The sequence below is a fragment of the Meleagris gallopavo genome, chromosome 4, assembly GCF_000146605.3.
Source record: "Meleagris gallopavo isolate NT-WF06-2002-E0010 breed Aviagen turkey brand Nicholas breeding stock chromosome 4, Turkey_5.1, whole genome shotgun sequence".
NCBI classification, from domain to species: domain Eukaryota; kingdom Metazoa; phylum Chordata; class Aves; order Galliformes; family Phasianidae; genus Meleagris; species Meleagris gallopavo.
The window spans coordinates 4,967,777-4,976,316 of NC_015014.2; the positions used below are offsets into that span (position 1 = coordinate 4,967,777).

Sequence of the window (8,540 nt, forward strand, 5' to 3'; positions counted from 1 at the left end):
CCAGGGATGGGGCATCCACAACCTCCTTGGGCAACCTGTTCCAGTGCCTCACCACCCTCTGAGTGAAAAACTTCCTCCTAATATCCAACCTAAACCTCCCCTGTCTCAGTTTAAAACCATTCCCCCTTGTCCTATCACCATCCACCCTCGTAAACAGCCGTTCTCCCTCCTGTTTATACGCTCCCTTCAAGTACTGGAAGGCCACAATGAGGTCACGATTAAACAACAATTCACAATTTAAAAAAACAAACAAAAAACTTTCATTACCTTTTGTATGTATGTCGGACTGTTTCCTCATTTCACTGCGCATTGTGTTCTTTTGAATGTACATGTAAGTAAGAGAAAGCATACCATATTTCTTGGAGGAATGAAACAGGAAATAATGATGGATATAAATTAGTCAAATGCACACAGCTTTTTTGAAGATGGTAAGAAGTGAGCTAAAGTAGTTATCTGATAGTACCCAAAAAGAATGCATGTTTTTCTCTGTTGTGGGACAAAAGAGCCTTAAAGGCAGAATTCAAGGAAAGGAAAGTGACCTGTGATACTAATGATACTGAGTTCCAGGTGTATCAGAGGAAAAGGCCAGCAATAAACTGAGGCTGTGTGCAGCAAATATTGCAGAGGTAGGTAATCTTGCTAGAGTTTCCTTCTTTATGCATGGAAAAGGTGTTTTTCGAGTTGCTTAAACACTGTTCTTGGTTGTGTGCAAAACTCTTTAGCACAGCGATATAAAACGCTTTGCTTTGAAGAAACAAATGTATATTGTGACCAACTTCTGAATTGGTCATGGATGATACCTGTTGTAATTTGAGCAGCAGGATAAGGATGATCAAACTGCGGTATTTCTCTCTTCACTCCTAGTCTCCCCCTCTGACTTACAGGCCTAAGGAGTTGCACCCTAGGGATATGCTTTGTGGGATCCTGAGTAAAGCCATCAGTACAAACAGCCAAGCAGCCATGGTAGAGACATCCCTTAATATAAATAACTTGTTCGTGTTTATTCATGACATAGCTAAATTGATTCCAGTCTCCCTATTTTTAAGATACTGAAAAGCTGCTTAAAACTGGTTCTGTAGAAATTAACTGAGGGAATTCAGCGTCATGCATCATCAAACTTTTAGCTTCATTATGTTTGGATTGCTGTTTAATTATTTTAGAGCAGCAAATCCTCACAAATAAAGATTACATGTGCTCAGTAAAGACCTATAATATGCTTCTTGCATTATATAACAAAAGTAAAAATAAAGTTTTTAATTATTATCACTTTGTATATAGGAGTTTATAATACCCAATCAAAATATATTTTCTACATGATTTACATGACTGATACAATTTTTATCTATAGTATTTCTAATTTCATATTTATGATGCATTCACCCTCCCCTTATACATAGATTGGATTCTTAATGTGGCTTTGTTGTTGCTTGAAATAATAGAAGCCTGACAAACCTGAGTATTAGGTCAAGTTGAAATAGAAGCCCTTTTTCCTGTTCTTCACAGCAGCTGTTTCATATGGCTAGGCCAGGACAGCTGAAGAAATTTTGCATTCACCAGTATTCTTCTCTGAATCCTGCAGCATTCCTATCTATTTAGGGGTATCAGAAACTTGGCAGAACAACCACACATCAACTGGGGACTCGTTCCCCGTGCAGCTAAAACAGCACTTGGGGGCCTATCAGGAAGGGAAGTATTTGTGTTGCTGCCTTTAAGTGAATATGGCTAAATCCTTTTCCCTATTGTTACTCATGGCAGTGCATTCTGCAGAGGGTCTTTGTTTTACAACCACTGACTGACTGAACAAAAGTATAAAATATTTCTAATATAAATGATTTAAAAATACATATTATGGGACTTGCATAAGACCTGTTTCACTGTTTAACGCAAAAAAAAAAAAAAAATTCTCATTACAGCTACAGACAGCTGTTAATTGGGGTGTCTTTTTTTTATGCTCCTTTAAATGTATAGTGAGAGGGATTACAGTTAAGTAAGCTACCTTGAACTGTTAATGGCACTATTTTGTTTAGAAATTTCTATTGATTCAATTTAGAGACAGTGGTATTCTCCTGGGCCCACACACTCGTTGGTAGTAGTCTTGTCAGTATACCTATCATGTGATACAGTTTTGGGTTTTTTTAAGTGCAAATGTTAATTTCATTATATTAAACAACTTTTTTTTCCAAGGTCTTCTAACATAAGCTTCCCATAGCAAAATCCTATCAACATCCTACAGCAAAAACCGAAATGCTCAACAATTTTACCTAACACAGTAGATTGTTAATTAATTCTCAGGGAGAATTAGATACCGGAGAATGAGATACCTCCTCCTCTCCTCCTAATAAGCATTCCTCCTAAGGAAGCATAGAATGACAGTGTGAAGTTGTAAAGGGAGCACAGTAGTCCTTTCAGAACAGACTCTCCATAAACTAAACAGACCTAGCAGCAAAATAAACAGTATTCCATTATGCAAGAAACCTATAGGGAGTTCTCATTGTGCCAAGCACAGAAAAAGATTTACATTGGATTCGTCAACGAAGTAATCCAAAAATATGTTTGGCAAAGAATATACTGGAAAAATGTCTTATTCCTCTTCACCTCCACTCCCCACTGTCCCTAATGAATTTCTAGTGTTCTTTTTTTCCCCAAAAAAAGATTCTGCAAGTTCTTTAAGTTTAAGGCAACCACGATAAAATGCTGCAAGTCAGCATATGTTACTATATTTAATCAAAGGGCTGCATTTTAACAAAAGGTGTTATATTTCTCCAAATATGAACCATACGTGTTAGACAGCACTGTAGCAAAAGCCCTGCTGTAAGCATGTTATGTTTCTATGTAGTTTAATCAAAATAGTACAGTTCTGAGGGAAAAAAATGCAGCTGTCAGTCATTCTTTACTGGCATTCACCCTATTGCTGGGGGGGAAATAAAAGGCCAAACTTCTTGAAAATCTGTTTTAGTATTGGTTTACTGATAGCAATCTTTTCCAGCCAGGAACATATAGTTGTTATGACATGGAAAAATCCTCACATGCTTGCTCTTTTGTCTGTTAGTATGTTTTGCTTGTTTGTTTTCTGCCCTACTATATGTACTAAATGATGCTGAAGTGCTTTTAAAATTACTCCTCTGGATAAGTGCATTTGTTAGGCTAGAAAGTAAACCCTTTGGCTGCAATCAGCCAACCTGTTCTTCTAGCAGCATGCTGTTGATGTCTTTAAAAAAAGGTGATGTGTGCTTGAAAGTAGCATATTACTACTTATCATGGAAAATACCACAGTGGGTTTCGCACCAATACCTTTGGCATAGGTGAGGGTTTGCTGTCTCTCTTCTGTGCTCATATACAGCATTTGCCAATGAAAGTACATTTTATTTTTAAACAAAGTACCATACAGTTGTGAAAAGGGTTCATTTAAAATGCATTATGATGTAGTATACAGTGCTGGTATGTTCTTGAACTGCTCAGTAAGAAGAAACAGCAGTCAACAGCTTTCTGGATACTTTAGAACAACTGCATTCCTTTTTCAAAGCAAAAACGTAGCCATCGCTATTATATAAACGTAAATCTTTCCCGAGAAGGCTGGTTCAGTTCCCTCATTTCCTGTAGCATGCTAACTTCTGCTTATTTTAGACTGTTTTCTTTTAAGCTCACAGAAAATGTAAATAAAACATAAAAATCTTGTCTGCAAGTCACATTATGTCACAGTGAACTTCCACTAGGAGTGCATTAACCGTAAGACTAGTTATTGCAGATTACTGTTGAAGTCCTTTTTATTTGTTTAGCATTCCGTAATGTTTATGCAGAAGAAACTTGATTTCTCATGGACAGAAGTATATATGTATGTAACAAGGGCTGACAAAGCACATGACTTGGTAATGCAGCATATACTTCTCTCTCAAACCTCCCTGGAAAGCGGTCATTTAATTGCAATTAACAATGTCTTCTACCATTCAATGCGTTTGCTCCATTGTGATAATAACATACTGCAAAATGTTTCCCAGACCTGAATACAATACAGTGGGGCACGTCAGTTATACATGGGGAGAGTGGTACTTCCTATTCTCATGAATGTGTGCCCAGCTCTCTATTAAATGAGCAGTCCTTGGCTGCTGCTATAAATGCAAGTCAAATGTATGAGTTTTTACTACTCGTAACTGCATTATATTTCAGAGTAGCTTTTATCCAGGTTTCCCCCAGGATACATTTTAGTACTTATGCAATGAAGGTTCTGGCAGTACTATTTCAATACTAAAGCACGTGGTTTCCATTCAGATGTATAATGTGAATTATACATTTGCTCGCATTTCTGCAATTGCTCACATGGATTTGTAATCAAAAAGGCACGTCTTAAGATTTAATGAGAAATCATTTCGAGCAATAAATTGATCTGTGGTACTGAAATATAATTGACCAATGATTAATTTTGGTTTCAGTGAAAGATGGCATCTCTTTTAGAATCCCACTTAAATATTTAGTTGACAAAACTCTCTGATGATACTTGAAATATATATATATACACATATATGAATACAATAGTTACAGTATCATGAAGAGCTTTTCTGCACAATCTCTGCTAGAGTTCAGGCATTTAGTGCATGATGCAGACTTTTTGCTATCAAGTGTCTGTTTTGTTTATCAAGATGAAAAAGCTGAGATATAAATGTTTTTTCTCCATCTTTCTTGTGATTTCATGTAAACATATTTTGATAAGGCAAACTGTGTAGATTAATCCTAAAATGTGAAAAGCTGTTCGTTGTGTTTTATGTGGCCGCTTATGGCTACTTGTGCATATAGCATCTGTATTTTTTCTGTGAATGTTCTGACAGAAGTTTGATGAAAGGAACCTTGATTACATTATCTTGGTTTCAATGAAAACATAGGCATCTTTCAGAGTATATAGAAATCTCTAGAAAAGGAAAAAATTATTAAGGCTACAAACTATATGGTGGCTAGTATAATTTGTGAATATAGTTTGATACGCAAGAAATTGCATGTTTAGGCAAATATAGTGCTAGTTGTAATAGGTTTTTGGGGAGTTTCAGGGAACTCTGGACTGGGGAGTTCAATATCTTTTGTGTTAGTAGATAATAGATCATACTGTTATTTCTATAAAATAAAGAAATCATCATATGTGACATTTGGGGGAAATGGAAATAAATTTTGTAAGCAGTGGTAGCACCTCACCAGTCTTTTCAAAATATTCAAAGGAATCAACAAGAACTATGTAGATAAGTGAAATCTAGTTGATACAGTCCACTGGATTTCCAAAGCTTTTCAACCTCCTCCATCTTGAATGGCTTCTGAAGAAAATAAGCAGCCAAGGGGTAAAAGCTTGACAAAATGCACCTTCTTGCCCAAAGGAAAATAAGTATTTGAAAGAAAGTAACCAAAATTAGAAATAATCTGTTAAATCTTTAAAAAACAGGAAATAACAAACTGAATTCCATACAGAGCTGTGCTGATGCGGTCTGAGTCTGGTATTGCTTATCATATATGCATCTTTTTTCAGATAATGTGTACTTTAAATACTTCTGTTTTTAGGTATTTAGGTACAATAGGTTTGTAAGGAATGACTTTTATCAGTTACATCAATGTACATTCTCATACTATAGAGGGAGGTTTGTTGAAGTTATGTATTGAAATAGATCGTTATCGGTGTACGCATCTGTACATCCAGAATACAGCAAGATGTTAAGTCTGAGATTATATGTTGATTATGCTTTACAATATTACTAAATGTTTTTGCATTTATTTTACAATGCTCTTATTTTTAATTTTTATTGCAAGGTTGAGTGCTAACACAGAAACTCACTTTTACTTTACTTATAAAACATAATGTTTGTGTTTTTTTTTTAACTATTTCTACAATTCTTTTAATAACATTAAAGAATATTGTAGCTTATGCATTTGATATTCCTCAGCAGCAGGTTGAACCAGTTGTTGCTAAATCTGATAAATAGTTGTGCACCAGCACCTGGTATCTTCATAGTCAGATAATAAAACTATCAGCTTAAATAATTTCTGAAGTTTTTCTTTTTCACAGTTCCTACAGACCATTCTATTTTTTAACTTCATAAAGCTGCCACACCATTTAAGTCAGGCTGGCCAAGGCTCACACGAGCCAGTGTTGCAGTTGAGCTTTCAGAGGGCAACATTCCAAGCCCTTGGGAAAGACGCTGTCACATCTGATCGAGCTGCACCTGGTGCTTCACTGGATGCAAGGGAATAACTGATGAGAGTGAGTTCACTGAGAGAAAAGGAAGGATTGTGTTGTATGTGTAAAAATTGGCAGCTACCAGAATGAGAAGATGGTATGGGGAGCATATACAGTCTACTGCATGAGTGTCCGACCCTTTAGCTTGCCTGGCCAAAGTGAGTGGAGAGGAATTGTCTTGGCCTGCATATAAAATCTGTAATACAGGGCCAGGCTGCGGGATGGGCACGCTTGTTCTATTGGCTGGAATACTGACATTGAGGTAAATTTTATCAATTTAAGTACATGGAGTACTTAGAGAAATCTTGTATCTTGAAACTTTGATGAGTTGGAGAGGGATCTGGAATTGTCACTTAAAGTCAGATGAGTAATTTCCAGGCTGCTGCAAGATCATTCTTTTCATCTGGGAGGCCTAAACTGTGTGCATTCTTTGAAGTTTCCACCTATCTTTTGTGGGGGCATTGCAAATACCACATTCGGCAGAGACAGTCTTGTTATTTGCACAAGCGAAATGCATCACGAGCAAAAGAACAAACATGGAGCAGTACACCGGGGGTCATACAATGTGTTCTTCCGCCCTGAGCCCACCCGTTCTGGCATCACTCACTGATGTCAGATGACAGGGACTGGTCAGTAAATTGTTTGCAGAATCAGCAGAGAGTTATTTGTCAGCAGCCTGAACACCTGCTGGGAATGATGGAGTTGTTCGGAAATAAACCAGTGCTGCTGCAGCCTGCAGGAATGGACAGGATGAACTCCAGGAGTTACTTTATTATTTGACAATCATATGTTCTTATGGATGGCTTTTGCTTAATTTATTCTTTTTTTATTTTAATGTAAGCATTTTTCTTTCTCACTTAAACCTTTATGTTATAACTAAATTCATCAAGAAACAGTTAACTTGAAACAAGGAGTTTTTTCTAGAACCGTTCTACCAAGTTGTTCCTTTTATCTGTAGGCTATATATTTTACTTAAGGTTTATTTTGTCATTGCTTTTTGAGCTGAATTTTAGCATGTTTGTGTACGTAATGCAAATATGATGTGGTTGACATATTTATTATCCTGTATTTCTATTAAGCTGTTTCCTGATGTATTTTTAGAGTTTCTCACGAGCAAGCAAACTTGTTCAGGCCTCTACATAGAGCAAGAATGCAATATAAAAATACTGGGGTGGACAAGAAAACACAACTAGATCAGTATGTTGGGAGTTAAAGGAGTTTTAGAAGGTGGTTTAATCGTCTGTTTGGACTCTAATTATTTTTCTCAGGCACATGTGGTCAGGAGCAGCCACTGTTGCCCAGTACACCCGTGACTTTATGCAGTGCTGTCTTTGTTCCTGTATGCTACTTGTTTTCCACTTCACTCAGACATCTGCAGGAGTCTGTAGTAATGGAAAAACAATTAGCATCTTTTAAGGATCTCTTTTACTAAGGGATCTTACTGAGAAACCCAGGCATGCTCCGGGGCTCTCAAACAGAATCAGAAAGCCAGATTTTTAGCTGCCACTCCTTTGGTTTGCTGCAAAATATCACTTCTAGTCATGCTGCCTCAGGAAGGACTCGTAAGACATGTACTGATTTTGAGCCCTTACTTAGAGAAGGGTATTCCTTTTAAGGAGTCACAGCTCAATGATTTCCTTAGTCAGAAATCTCTTTGAATATTCATATTGTTTCAGTTCTCGCTGTAGACGTAGTCAGTAAATATACTCCTGAAGTGTTATCATATTTAAAGAATTTCTATTTAAAGAAATAGAGGATACCTGGAGGTATTTATTTAAAATGCGACATTTATGTCAGTTTCTATGGTACATTAACAAGATTATACCTAAAAGACGTGAGCAGGGTGCAGTGACCAGCAAGGCAAACTTTTTCGTATCCTTCCTTGCTTGCTGCTGGCCTCCTATACACAGGGACAGTCTGACCATGAATTCTTCCTGATGGATTACCTCATGCACTACTAAGTCTCAAGGAAAAATAATAATAGTAGGAAATGTTCTTGTGGTGAATTTACACATACTTCCAACAGATAAGCTCTTTTTTATAATACTGAAAGAAAGAAAAAGAAAGCGTGGAGGGGGTCGGGGGCTTAGGGAGGAGAGAAGGCAGCACTGTTTAGGGATTCCTTGTTCTGTGCAACAAGCAGCAGTTACTGACATGCTGGAACCTGCTCTCGAGAACAAGGAGAGAGGATTTGTACACTGAGTTTTTACACGGGACGTGTGTAAATTCATTTTCCTCTTCTTGCCGCCAGAGGTTCGCACACGCTGCCGCAGGTAGCAGTCGGTGCCGCCGCTCAGACCCTCGAAGCGATGGGGCCGAAGCTCCGAGCGGC

General features: G+C 37.4%; 1 protein-coding gene across 1 annotated transcript in view; it reads left to right on the forward strand.

Annotated features, from left to right (window-relative positions):
• Window positions 1–8,540, forward strand: part of PALLD (palladin, cytoskeletal associated protein) — a 181,473-nt gene that overhangs the window by 98,947 nt on the left and 73,986 nt on the right.